The following is a 14137-nucleotide window of genomic DNA, read 5'->3' as shown; positions in this document are numbered from 1 at the left end:
ACCATCACCACTTCCGCATACCACCACCATTGCTTACCCGTTTCGCATCCCGACACGTTTTGCCACTTCAAGCTTTGAGAATTTGAGTTGATGTTCTGTGTCCTATTGTGTTTCGGCTATTTAGGTACAGTTCAACATCAACATCACCGTCGCCAATCTTCGGCACGGACGCGTCATCAACAACGACCACCTTGACTACATCTTGGTATTCGTGCCACCATTTTGACACCATACCGTACGCAAGAAGCGGTAACCTCACCTTGGTATTGGACATATCATTCTTACCATTACATTGATAGCCATCATAGCCTTACTCCTTTGCGTCACTTACCCATCGAGACTAGCTTTTGAGTATTGTCGGCAACGAGACTTGTGCACATTAGTGATCATACTTCCCATAGAATACATACATCATTGGTGCATATATTGGTATCATCTCTTATGTCATAAGGTTTTCATCGCGTACACAATTGCTATCTTGGTTCATGAAGCATTGCATGAGAAAAGAGCTCAAACACCAAAGAGCCAAACAAGCTTTTAAGCAAAAGGGAAAGATAATCAAAGAGCTTTTAAGCAAGAACCATAGCATCATACAACATTAAGATTGTCATACTAGATCATCTTGGATCATATCATCGAAACACCATACATAGAGCATACTTGGGATAGAAGTCGTTGCATTTTTCCTTAGTAGGTTGTGCACAAGTCTTCATATCAACCTATTGTGCACTCGTGCTAGCGTCTCTCTAGAGTTGTGCAACAAGAGCATTTTTGTGGATCCCACATTTTGGCTCATCCTTGGTTGCATGACCCCACTTATCTTTATGTGTGTGTGTTTCCGTGTACCTTATATTGCTTGGTCTATGTGTTGCATTGCAATCTTGCAAATCTTTTCCAACATTATTGAAGCTCACTTACAATTGCATCAAATTTTGTGCCACCATCCTAACCAAGCTCCACCATAAGCTTTTACTTGTGTAGGTGTGAGAAACCGACAAGAATTGGTACAAATTGTGGTATTTCCTTGTCCCACATTGGAGTGATCATTGATCCACCTTCAACTTCGGTCAAGGTACATTTGGTATACGTTCTTCTTTCTCCCACTCACATATTTCTCTTGGAATGATGGATAGGCCAAGTACTTATACCAACCCACTCTTCATTGAGCACGACGACGACATGAACTCCTACGTCACAAAGAGCCACCTCTTTGGTGCACAACGTGCTTTGCATCAAGAGCAACAAGCAATGAGTGAACGCATCGACAACCTCGCCGCTGACTTGCGACTCTCTGAGCAGCGTACAAGGGACTACTTCGACCACAAGCTCAACGATCACAAGCAAGAGAACGACGCAAGAATGGACGAGATTCGTGCTTTGTTGCTCAACCGCTCTTCTTCCACTTCGTCCTCATCAAGACGGAGCTGCTCAAGTCGACACTTCGACTTCACCCTCTCCAGCTCAACTACACCGACATCGAACACTCTTCGACGTGCCGCGTGCAACGATCGTCAAGCAAGCCTCAATCCACTATGCGACACTGACTCTCAAGAGCACCGACAATGTCAAACCCAAGCAGATTTTGCGCTAGCACGAGAACGGCAACGACAATGCCAACATGAAGAGGAAGAGCGAGCGCGTTTACACCAAGATGCACAAGATGCCGAGGCACAACACCAAGAACAACAACTTCGTGAAGCTCAAGCACTTGAGGTGCAACGTGCCCTCCAAGATTCAAGTCGAGCCGTAGCTAACCGAGGACGACAAGATCGTGAACATGAAGAAGAACTTTGCGAAGAAGCTCACGAACGAAGATTTCAAGCTCGCGTGCAACATCAAGCTTGACAAGTACCTCCACAAGCTCGCCAAGAACATGAAGTTCGTTAAGAGCATGAAGAAAATGGGAATCCTCCATGACAAGAGCAACACGAGGTTGACAACCCTCTTCACCAAGAGCACAACGAGTTTAACAATCATCAACAACATGGGCGTCATCATCCCCGACCCCAACACAATGAAGAGCAACGCTACAGCAAGCTAAAGTTCACCATGCCCAAGTTCAATGGAAGCAACGCTCCCGAAGAGTACCTTTCATGGGCATTGAAGGTCGACAAATATTCCACTTGCACAACTATGAAGAAGAGAAGAAGATCGCGATGGCATCCCTTGAGTTCCAAGACTATGTCCTCATTTGGTGGGAACAAGTCATTGAACGTTGAGAGGCAAGAGGTGAACCACCCATCACTACTTGGGCGCAAATGAAGGATGTCATGAGAGCACGTTTCGTGCCCACCTACTACAACCGCGACCTCTTCATGAAACTCCAACTACTCAAGAAAGGAACCAAGAGCGTTGAAGAGTACTACAAGGAGATGGAGATTGCCTTGATAAGAGCCAACATCACGGAAGATGATGAGCAAACTATGGCACGTTTCTTGAATGGACTCAACCATCCTATCAAGAAGATCGACGACTTCCAACCATACTCAAACCTCATCGAGCTCATGCATCAAGCTACCAAAGCGGAACATCAAGTGCAAGACGATTACAAGTATGCCAAGTTCTCATCAAAGTCATACGGCTTCTGCAACACCCAAGCTTCAATGACTCCAACACCGTCTACCAAGCCTTCTACAAGCAACGTCGACAAGTAGAGTTCCAAGAAAACTTCGACTACACCAAGTCATCCTCCTACAAGCAACTTCAAGCCGAGAGCTTCATCATCATCAAGCCCCACCGATGAGACCATCAAGACGAGTTCTATCAAATGCTTCACATGCGGAGGCCGAGGCCACAAGTCCTATGAGTGCACCAACAAGCGGACCATGATCCTCAACGACGACGACACTTATGACTCAATGAGTGAAGGAGAAATGGAAGCCCTTGAGCCAGTGGCCATACACCGGCAAATGAACGAAGAAGACACGAAACAAGTCTTTTGTGACAAAAATTCAAGTCCTGCTCCCGTTGTCTCCAAGGTCTTGACTCTTCAACATCAACAAGAAGAAGACCAAATATGCCACATAATCCACACCAAGGCTGGCATCAATGGAAGATCCGTCAAGGTCATCATCGATGGAGGGAGTTGTCATAACCTCGCAAGTGAAGAACCTTGCTCCAAGCTCCAATTGCCTAAGACGAAGCACCCACATGCCTACAAAGTTCAAAGGCTTAGCGACTCCGGCACTATCCAAGTCGAGCATCGAGTACAAGTCTCCTTCAAAATTGGTGCCTATGAAGACACTTTGGAGTGCGACGTCGTTCCAATGATCGTTTGCCACCTTCTTCTTGGACGCCCATGGCAATTTGATAGAGGTGTCATCCACAACGGCCGAACGAACCACTACATCTTCAAGATGAAGGGGAAGGAGTACATACTTCGCCCTATGTCGCCAAGCCAAGTGATCGCCGACAAGCAAGCCAACCATCATGAAGAGAATAGTGAGAGAGCGAGCCACCAAAAAGAGAGTGAGCACCACAAGCCCAAATCGAGTGCCTCCACGATGAGTGAAAAGAAGAACTTAGTCCTATTTGCCATCAAAAGTGAGATAAGAGGAGTGTGTGAGAACCCATCTAGTGTCCTACACTATGTCCTTTTGTGCAAGGAAAATGCAACACAAGCTAACACCTCTCATGCTCTACCTTTAGTGTTGTATTCTCTTTTGCAGGAATTTCAAGATGTTTCCCCCGACGAGCTACCTCCGGGACTACCTCCACTATGAGGCATCGAGCACCACATCGACCTCATCCTTGGAGCACCTCTTCCGAACAAAGCTCCCTACCGTGTCAACCCTGAAGAAACCAAAGAAATACAAAGGCAAGTAATCTATCTCATAGACCATGGACATGTGCCTGAAAGTTTAAGTCCTTGTGCCGTTCCGGTCATTCTTGTGCCAAAACGAGAGGGTAGATTCCGCATGTTCTCCGATTGTAGACCTATCAATGCTATCACCATTCGCTATAGGTATCCCATTCCACGCCTTGATGATATGCTTGATGAACTTAGAGGTGCCACTATTTTCTCCAAGATTGATCTTAAAAGTGGTTACTATCAAATCCGCATACAAGAGGGTGATGAATGGCAAACCGCTTTAAAAACAAAGTTTGGTTTGTATGAGTGGTTAGTCATGCCTATCGGTCTATCGTAAGCACCCGTTACTTTTATGCCTCTTATGAATCATGTCTTTCGCCCTTACATTGGTGTGTTTGTTGTGGTCTACTTTGATGATATCCTTGTCTATAGCAAATCTCTTCAAGATCATGTCACCCATGTTCGAACCGTTTTGCAAACTCTTCGAAACGAGCATCTCTATGCTAACATGGAAAAGTGCCTTTTCGGCGTTGATAAGCTCGGTTTCTTCGGTTTTGTTGTATCTTCGAAGGGTGTTCATGTTGATGACTCTAAGCTCAATGCTATTAAAACTTGGCCCCAACCAACCAATTTGCAACAAGTGCGTAGTTTCCTTGGCTTAGCCGGTTTCTACCGTAGATTTGTGAAGGACTTTAGCACAATTGCTTCACCTTTGCATGCTTTGAGCAAGAAAAATGCGCCTTTTGTTTGGGGTCCATCCCAAGATACCGCTTTCAACGAGCTTAAAAAATTTCTTACTCATGCTCCCGTGCTCGCTTTACCCAATTTTGACAAGCCCTTTGAGATTCATTGCGATGCTAGTGGTAATGGTATAGGAGGTGTGTTAATGCAAGAGAAGTGCCCCATAGCTTACTTTAGTGAGAAACTTTCCGGAGGGCAACTCAATTACCCCATCTATGACAAAGAGCTATATGCTTTAGTGCGAGTTTTGCACGAATGGGAACACTATCTTCGCCCTCATGAATTCATCATTCATACCGATCATGAAACGCTCAAGTACCTTAAGGTCCAAACCAAGTTGAACAAGCGTCATGCTAAATGGAGTGAATTTATTGAGTCTTTTCCTTATATCATCAAGTACATTAAAGGTAAGGAAAATATTGTGGCGGATTCCCTTTCCCGCATATGCATGCTTGTTACTCAACTTGAATTGGATGTCATTGGCTATGAGCACATAAAAGACTTGTATGAGCATGATCCTTCTTTTGCTACTCCTTATGCCAAGTGTTTGACGCACACCTCTTGGGAACGCTATTACCTCAAAGATGGATATCTTATGAGAGCTAACAAGCTTTTCATCCCCGAGTCTTCTCTTCGTTTGTTGCTTTTGCAGGAATCTCATGGAGGAGGACTAATGGGACATTTTGGACGCGACAATACTTTAGATACGCTCTCCACAAACTACTATTGGCCCAAGATGTTTCGTGACGTCAACCGCTTCACCAACCAATGCTCTACATGTCGCAAAGCTAAGTCAAAAGCTCAATCCCATGGCCTTTACATGCCTCTCCCAATTCCATATCAACCATGGGAAGATATTAGCATGGATTTTGTACTTGGATTGCCTAGGGCTAGAAATGGAAAGGATTTGGTATTTGTTGTTGTGGACCGATTTTCTAAGATGGCACATTTCTTTCCTTGCAACAAGATAGACGATGCTTCACATGTTGCCAACCTCTTTTGTAGGGAAATATTGCATCTACATGGAGTGCCAAAGATGATCGTCTCGGACCGCGACGTCAAGTTCCTAAGCTACTTTTGGAAGACCCTATGCGCCAAGCTCAGAATCAAGCTACTCTTCTCCATGGCGTATCATCCACAAAATCGACGGCCGAATGGAGGTGACCAACCGCACACTCTCCGCTCTACTTCACGTTCTCATCAAGAAAAACATCAAGGAGTGGGAGGAGTGTCTACCTATCGCCGAGTTTGCCTACAACCGAGCAAGACACTCAAGAACTGGCAAGTCCCCCTTCGAGGTCGTCTACGGATTCAACCCATTGTCCCCATTGGACATTATTCCTCTACCACTACAAGAGCACATCAATATGGACGCAAGTGCACGTGTGACCCATCTCAAGAAGGTGCATGAAGATACAAGGCACACCATGGAGCGCCAAGTACAACGACTTGCGACCAAGCTCAACATCAACAAGCAACCCATGGTATTCGACATTGGTGATCTTGTGTGGCTACACCTTCACAAAACCGCTTCCCCACCGAATGCAAGTCCAAGCTTCTACCTCGAGCGGATGGACCCTTCAAGGTTCTTGCACGCTACAACAACAACGTTTACAAGATCGACCTTCCGCGCGACAAGTACAACATGAGCGACATCTTCAATGTCAAGGACCTCTTGCCCTACCATGGTGATGAAGAATTTGATCCGAGGATGGATCTTCCCCAAGGGAGGGGAGATGATGCGGACCATCCCATGGTCATCCCCATGGACCTACCATCGTCCCACCAAGTGTCTAGCGGACCCATGACACAATCACGTGCAAGAGCTCTTGAAACCGAGGTGACATCTCTCCTCTCACAAGTTCACTTCGATGCACATGAGACATGGCTACTACCTCAAACAAAGACATTATGCATACTCAGGTATCAAGGAGTTAGCCATGAAGAAGCTAAGGAGCAAGGAGAATCAGAAGAGGAAGATGGACGTGAAGAAGAAGAGATGCGGAAGAAGCTACAGGCTCCGGACGACTGAGCAAGACCGAACGTCCGATGATCTACAGGCTCCGGACGGCCGACCAAGACCGACATCCGAATATGTCCAGGCTCCGGACGTCCGACTTTCTCCGGACGACCGACACACTCACACCCGAGCCAGTACTATGGAATTCTGAAGCCCTCTGGACGACCGACGCCCGGACGACTGACCCCGATCGGACGTCCGACCGAAGCACACCCGAGCCGAATCTACAGACGTCCGACGAGCACCGGACATTCAGGCCCTCATGAGCCTCCGAACGACCGGTGACTCCTGGATGTTCGACGCCTGTGTGCTGTTATGTGTTGGGGCGCAACCCATGTACCCCCCAATTCATCCCCTTTTGCACTAAGACTATAAATAGACCTCCTATTCCTTATAGCTAGGGTTAGCATTGGTTTAGCTCATAGTAGAGACAGAGCATTTCTCATCCACATCGGATCTACTCCACGAGAGAGACCGCGGCCCCTCTTCGGAGAAGATCCCTTAGGATTCAAGACCCCTTTGCGGGAAGAACCTCAAGACCTCCTCATGGAGAAGACCGGCTATCTTTGTATTGTCCCTAGTTGACCGTGGATCATGTGACCTCTTATGTACTCGAGGATCTAGCATATGTGTGACTATTTCTTGTTGGTTTAGTGTTTCTCTTGTCCTTCCCCTCGTGTTTTCCCTTGTGTTCTTCGTGTTCATCGCGGGATCCGCTCCTTTCGTGAAAGATCGGGCTATTAGGGTTCTACCCTACATCAAGTTCTTTGTAGACCTTCGGGTCCTAATAGAGGCGAAGGTGTCCTGATGTTTCGATGAGACAGATATCGTTTTCTGTGGGACTCGACTTTGACGATTCGACTACAAACATGCAAAGACGCCGCGCCTTAGCAATCGCTAAACCAACTTCCGAGGGTTATTGACCACGCCGGAGCACGATCAACCTGACCACGAGGTTCTATTTCCCACGAGAAAATGAAGAACAAGCAAGAAACTGAGATTGCAATCTGGATATTGCGAATAAAAAGGAAAGCTTTATTAATGAAAGTGGGGTTCTGTGACGTCTCGGTCTGGTCGTTGGACACATACGAAGTACGCGAAGTTGCAGCTATGGTGAACTTTTATTCTAAACAAAACCCAAAGTCCAAACGACACCCTAAGGGCTGTATATATGGAGGAAGATGGGGGAATTTCGTGGCCCTTGGAGGAGGGGTCTGAAACCAATCCTAACTCTTGTTTCCCCACACATACGGACTCTAAAAACAGCCTATACTTAAGTATTTCGAAAATACATGGGCTTGGCCCAATAATAAGGTGACGCAGCACCTAGAATAGGCTCTGGACGAAATGTATGAAGTGGCATCTTGTATATTTTGGTCCAAGGCTTCATGCACTCCTTATGGTGGCTTCAAAGTCCTGAAATCATCACTTGTAACTCCATTCTTGATCCCCTTGCGCATGCCAACTTGCTCCAAGGTTCATCTTTCTTGTCCAAACTAGGCCCTTCATTTGTAAGCAAAGCAAATATATCCAATTTAGGCAGCATCATATTCTCATGAACATTAGAATCGTTACCAAGAAATGAAAGTACCTGATAATTCAATTGGCGTGCGCGAGCTCTAGTAATTGGTCCAATATGTATAGCAGCAGGGGCTGTGGGTGTAACAATGGTATTGATGTCCTCATCAGGTCCGTAGTTAGTAGCTAGATGGCTTCATCTCTCTCTATTGAGTCTCAATACAATGGTCTCTTGGAGATCCATATGATGTAACTCTTTTGCGGTGTGTTTTTTGGGATCGATGAACTTTGAGTTTATGATCATATCTATCTTTTTATATCCATAAAAGTATTTGAGTTTCTTTGATCTCTTTTATGCATGATTGCTTATAGCCTCGTATTTCTTCTCCGATATTTGCGTTTTGTTTTGCCAACTTGATCTATTTATCTTGCAATGGGAAGAGGTGCTTTGTAGTGGGTTTGATCTTATGGTGCTTGATCCCAGTGACAGAAAGGGAAACAACACGTATGTATCATTGCTACTAAGGATAAAACGATGGGGTCTATCTCTACATAGATAGATCTTGTCTACATCATGTCATTGTTCCTATTGCATTACTCCGTTTCTCCATGAACTTAATACACTAGATGCATGCTGGATAGCGGTCGATGTGTGGAGTAATAGTAGTAGATGCAGGCAGGAGTCGATCTACTAATCTTGGACGTGATGCCTATATAATGATCATTGCCTGGATATCGTCATAATTATTCGAAGTTCTATCCATTGCCCAACAGTAATTTGTTTACCCATCGTTTGCTATTTTTCTCAAGAGAAGCCACTAGTGAAACCTACAGCCCTCGTGTCTTCTTTCTCATATATTTGCCTTTGCGATCTACTTTTCTCTTGCTTTTATTTTTAGATCTACTAAACCAAAAACCCAAAAATATCTTGTTGCAATTTATTCTTATTTATTTATCTATCAATCTACTACAAATTAACCTCATGTCCATTTGCCTATCTTGAGGTGCCGTACCCCGGAAGGAATTGACAACCCCTTTAACTCGTCGGGTTGGGAGAAGTTGTTATTTGTGTGCAGGTGATGTTTACGTTGTGTTTCTTGGTTCTCCTACTGGTTCGATAACCTTGGTTTCATATCTGAGGAAAATACCTACCGCCGCTGTGATGCATCATCCCTTCCTCTTTGAGGAAATACCGACGTAGCTTTAAGCAACATCAGAAGGAATTTCTGACGCCGTTGCCGGGGAGGATTTTTAACATATACCAGGTTCCTAATCACAAATCTCATCTCCTTGCAATTTACATTATTTGCCATTTGCCTCTCGTTTTCCTCTCCCCCACTTCAAAAAATTTGTCGTTTTATTTGCCCCTCTTTTTTGTTCGCCATTTTTTTGCCATGTCCGATCTTAAAAGAGCTAATAGTTTTCTCCCGAGTCTTAATACTTTGGATAGCCCCTCTGTCCTCTCTCATCTCATAAACAATGATCCTATGGAAGGATCTACCAGGGTTGTTAAGGAAAATCTTAACCATTACGATGAAGATGATTCTAGAATTTTTTTGTTATTTACTTGATGAATCTTTGAAAGATGCTTGGGATAGGTCGTTTAGAATTTGAGCTAGCTATGTGCCCCAATACCAGAAATAGATATACTTGAAATTTTTTTATGATGGTTTACCTTCTTCCTTCAAACAAGTTTTAGATTCTACATTTAAAAATGGTTTCCTTAAAGGGGATGCCGTTGATACTTATGAGAGGATGAAAGCTATATTTGGGCACCCCGAAGGAGAAAATGTTGAATCAACCACTCTTTTGTGCTTTTATCAAAATGAAAAAATTAAAGAGATGAAGGCTAGTTTAGATAAGAATTTTCACGACATGCTTAATCTTTCTTCTACTATCAATGGCCATGTGCTTTCACAAAATAGAAAATTAAGTTCCATTGATAGAAAATTTAGATCCTTGCTTTATGCCTAGCTAAGGGCGTAAAACTATAACGCTTGTTAGGAGGCAATCCAATGAATAAAATTTATTTTTGCTTTTTGCTTCCTGTTTTGAGTGTTAGCACAATTATGGTACTGTTATGATTGTGTTTTTTATGTTTTAATTAGTGTCTGTGCCAAGTAAAGCCTTTAGGATCTTCTTGGGTGACAGTTGTTTGATCTTGCTGAAAAAACAGAAACTTTTACGCTCACAAAAATAAATTTCATTTTTTACCAGAGAGCGATAAAATACCCATTCCACTTGCAGTAGATTAATATACAAATTGCACAAGTCGTCCTAAAGTTTCAGAATTTTTGGAGTTACATAAGTATTTGAAATAGTCAGATTGCTACAGACTGTTCTGTTTTGACAGATTTGTTTTCTTTGTGTTGTGTGCTTATTTTGATGGCTCTATGGTTTTCTTTGATGATTTTTTGCCATAGAAAAGTTGGAATACAGTAGATATAATACAAAAACAAAATATGAATTGGTTCGATACAATACTTATAGTAGTGATCTCATGAAGGTTTTGTTGAGTTTTGTGTGATTGAAGTTTTCAAGTTTTGGGTTATCTTACGATGGATGAAGGAATAAAGGATAGAAGAGCCTAAGCTCGGGGATGCCCCAACATCCCAAGCTATTATCCAAAAATGAGCAACCAACTAAGCTTGGGGATTCCCCCGAGTGGCATCCCCTCTTTCTTCTAACGACCATCGGTATTTTACTCGAAACTATATTTTTATTCGTCACATGATATGTGTTTTGCTTGGAGAATCTTGTATGATATGAGTCATTGCTTGTTTTATTTTGTGTCTTGAGTCAGCAATCCTTGCTGGACACACCTATTTGAGAGAGCCAAAATTATGTCATGACTTGTTAGAATTGCTCTTTATGCTTCACTTAAATTTTTTATGAGCTATGGACTTGCTCTAGTGCTTCACTTATATCTTTTTTGAGCATTGTGTGCTTTAGTATTTTTGAAGAAATGCTCTCTTGATTCACTTAGATTTATTTGAAAGTTAGTAAAATGTTCAAGAAATTCTCTCTTGCTTCACTTAAATTAATTTGAGAGAAAGAAATATTATGCTCATGATCTTCACTTATATTTTTTTGAGCTTATGAAAAGCAACACATGAAAATTAGTCCCAGAGTGATAGATATCCAAGAAGGATATAATAAAAACTTTCTTGAAGATCATTGGACAAAATAAACTTGATTCTTAGTAATAGTTTTGAGATATGATGATGTGATATGTGAGTCATCTTGATGAGTAATTATGCTTTAGTAAGAATATTGGCATTAAGGTTTGTGATTCCCTATGCAAGTACGAAAGTCAATAGTCATGCAATGAAATTATATCCTAGTTGTGGTGCATTATTCGGTGTTATTTATGCATAATGCTTGCTTATGGGATTATCCGTTTCTTGGTTGGTTGCTTCTCAATCTTTTTCTAGCCTTCATTTTGCACTAAGTATGATCTTTACTTGTGCATCCAAAAACCTTTAAACCAGTTTTGCCACATGAGTCCACTATATCTACCTATATGCGGTATTCTTTTGCTATTCTAAGCAAATTTGTATGTGCCATCTCTAATTTTTCAAAATAAACTTCTCTTTTGTGTGTTTGTTTCGCTCGCGGAGCGGTGAGGGGTGGCTAATATTTTTCATGCTAGATGTGTTATTCTCACGATGAATGTTTATTCACTTGTCATTGCACGAGAGTAAGGCAAAGGTATTATGGATGCCTAGTCCTGAAATGCAAAAATGAATTTACTTTATGTTATCAAATAATAAATTCATTGGAAAGTGTTGGTATGGAGGGCACCTGTGGATATGGTTAGCCATGTGAAAGTATGGTGGAAAAAGGAATAAACTTTATTTTCTATTTGGGAACCGCCTATGATATATCTATGCATGGAAAGTATTGGCAACTCTAAGTCGTTTTTGTTGGTGGGATGGATACACCTCCCAAAATGTTTTTATCTCTAAGTTTTTCGCTTTGAGTCTGGCACCTCTACAAATCCCTACTTCCCTCTGTGAAGGGCCTTTCTTTTACTTTATGCAATTTTTATTTTGAGTCTCCATCTTCTCTTATAAAAGCACCAACTAGGAGGCAATATGATCGTACTTAAGTATTGGGTGTAGCTAATACTTGAATGTGTTTCATGAATGGATCAATGGTTGAGCATGATGGGCTAGGGATAACTTATTTTAGCGTTGATATTTTGAAAGACATGGTTGCTTGTTGATATGCTTGAATATCTAAATTATCATGTCAAAACTAGACTATTGCTTTGAACAACTAAAAGTCCAAATGTCCATGTTATAAATAAAAGAAATATGATATGACATGTTAGGCAGCATTCCACATCAAAAATTCTGTTTTTATCACTTACCTACTCGAGGACGAGTAGGAGTTAAGCGTGGGGACGATGATACGTCCCCAATGTGTCTATAATTTTTGATTGTTCCATGCTGTTATATTGTCAATCTTGGATGTTTTATAACCATTTTATAGTCATTTTATATCATTTATTGGTACTAACCTATTGATATAGTGCCAAGTGCCAGTTGCAGTTTTTCCATGTTCTTTACATCACAGAAAATCAATATCAGACGGAGTCCAAATGCTCCGAAACTTTACAGAGAATTTTTATGGGCCAGAAGGAACACAATGGGCCCTGGCTGCGCCTGGGGGGGGTGCCCCGAGGGGGCACAACCCACCAGGGCACACCATTGGGCCCAAGCGTGCCCTGGTGGGTTGTGCCCACCTAGGGTGCCCCCCAGGACCGCCTCTTTGCTCTATAAATACCCCAATATTTCCAGAACCCTAGGAGAGTCGAAGAAATATTCATGTAGCCACCGCAGAGTCCAAAACCACCAGATCCAATCTAGACACCATCTCGGATGGGGTTCACCACCTCCATTGGCGCCTCTTCGATGATGCGTGAGTAGTTCGCTGTAGACCTTCGGGTCCGTAGGTAGTAGCTAGATGGCTTCATCTCTCTCTCTCTCTCTCTTGATTCTCAATACAATGGTCTCTTGGAGATCCATATGATGTAACTCTTTTGCAGCGTGTTTGTTGGGATCGATGAACTTTGAGTTTATGATCAGATCTATCTTTTTATATCCATGAAAGTATTTGAGTTTCTTTGATCTCTTTTATGCATGATTGCTTATAGCCTCGTATTTCTTCTCCGATATTTGGGTTTTTTTTGGCCAACTTGATCCATTTATCTTGCAATGGGAAGAGGTGCTTTGTAGTGGGTTCGATCCTACGGTGCTTGATCACAGTGACAGAAAGGGAAACAACATGTATGTATCGTTGCTACTAAGGATAAAACGATGGGGTCTATCTCTACACAGATAGATCTTGTCTACATCATGTCATCATTCTTATTGCATTACTCCGTTTCTCCATGAACTTAATACACTAGATGCATGCTGGATAGCAGTCGATGTGTGGAGTAATAGTAGTAGATGCAGGCATGAGTCGGTCTACTAATCTTGGACATGATGCCTATATAATGATCATTGCCTGGATATTGTCATAATTATTCGAAGTTCTATCAATTACCCAACAGTAATTTGTTTACCCACCGTTTGCTATTTTTCTCAAGAGAAGCCACTAGTGAAACCTACGGCCCCCGGGTCTTCTTTCTCATATATTTGCCTTTGCGATCTAGTTTTCTCTTGCTTTTATTTTCTGATCTACTAAACCAAAAACCCAAAAATATCTTGTTGCAATTTATTCTTATTTATTTATTTGGCATTCGATCTATCAATCTACTACAAATTTACCTCACTCCATTTGCCTATCTTGAGGCGCCGTACCCCGGAAGGGATTGACAACCCCTTTAACACGTCGGGTTGTGAGAAGTTGTTATTTGTGTGCAGGTGTTGTTTACATTGTGTTGCTTGGTTCTCCTACTGGTTCGATAACCTTGGTTTCATATCCGAGGGAAATACCTACTGCCACTATGCTGCATCATCCCTTCCTCTTTGGGGAAATACCGACGTAGCTTTAAACGACATCAAATACTAGCATGAGTAGGATATAAACACCAT

Source organism: Triticum urartu, chromosome 5A, assembly GCF_056163025.1.
Source record: "Triticum urartu cultivar PI428250 chromosome 5A, HENAU_Tu73, whole genome shotgun sequence".
NCBI classification, from domain to species: domain Eukaryota; kingdom Viridiplantae; phylum Streptophyta; class Magnoliopsida; order Poales; family Poaceae; genus Triticum; species Triticum urartu.
Note: the sequence above shows the minus strand (reverse complement) of the source record.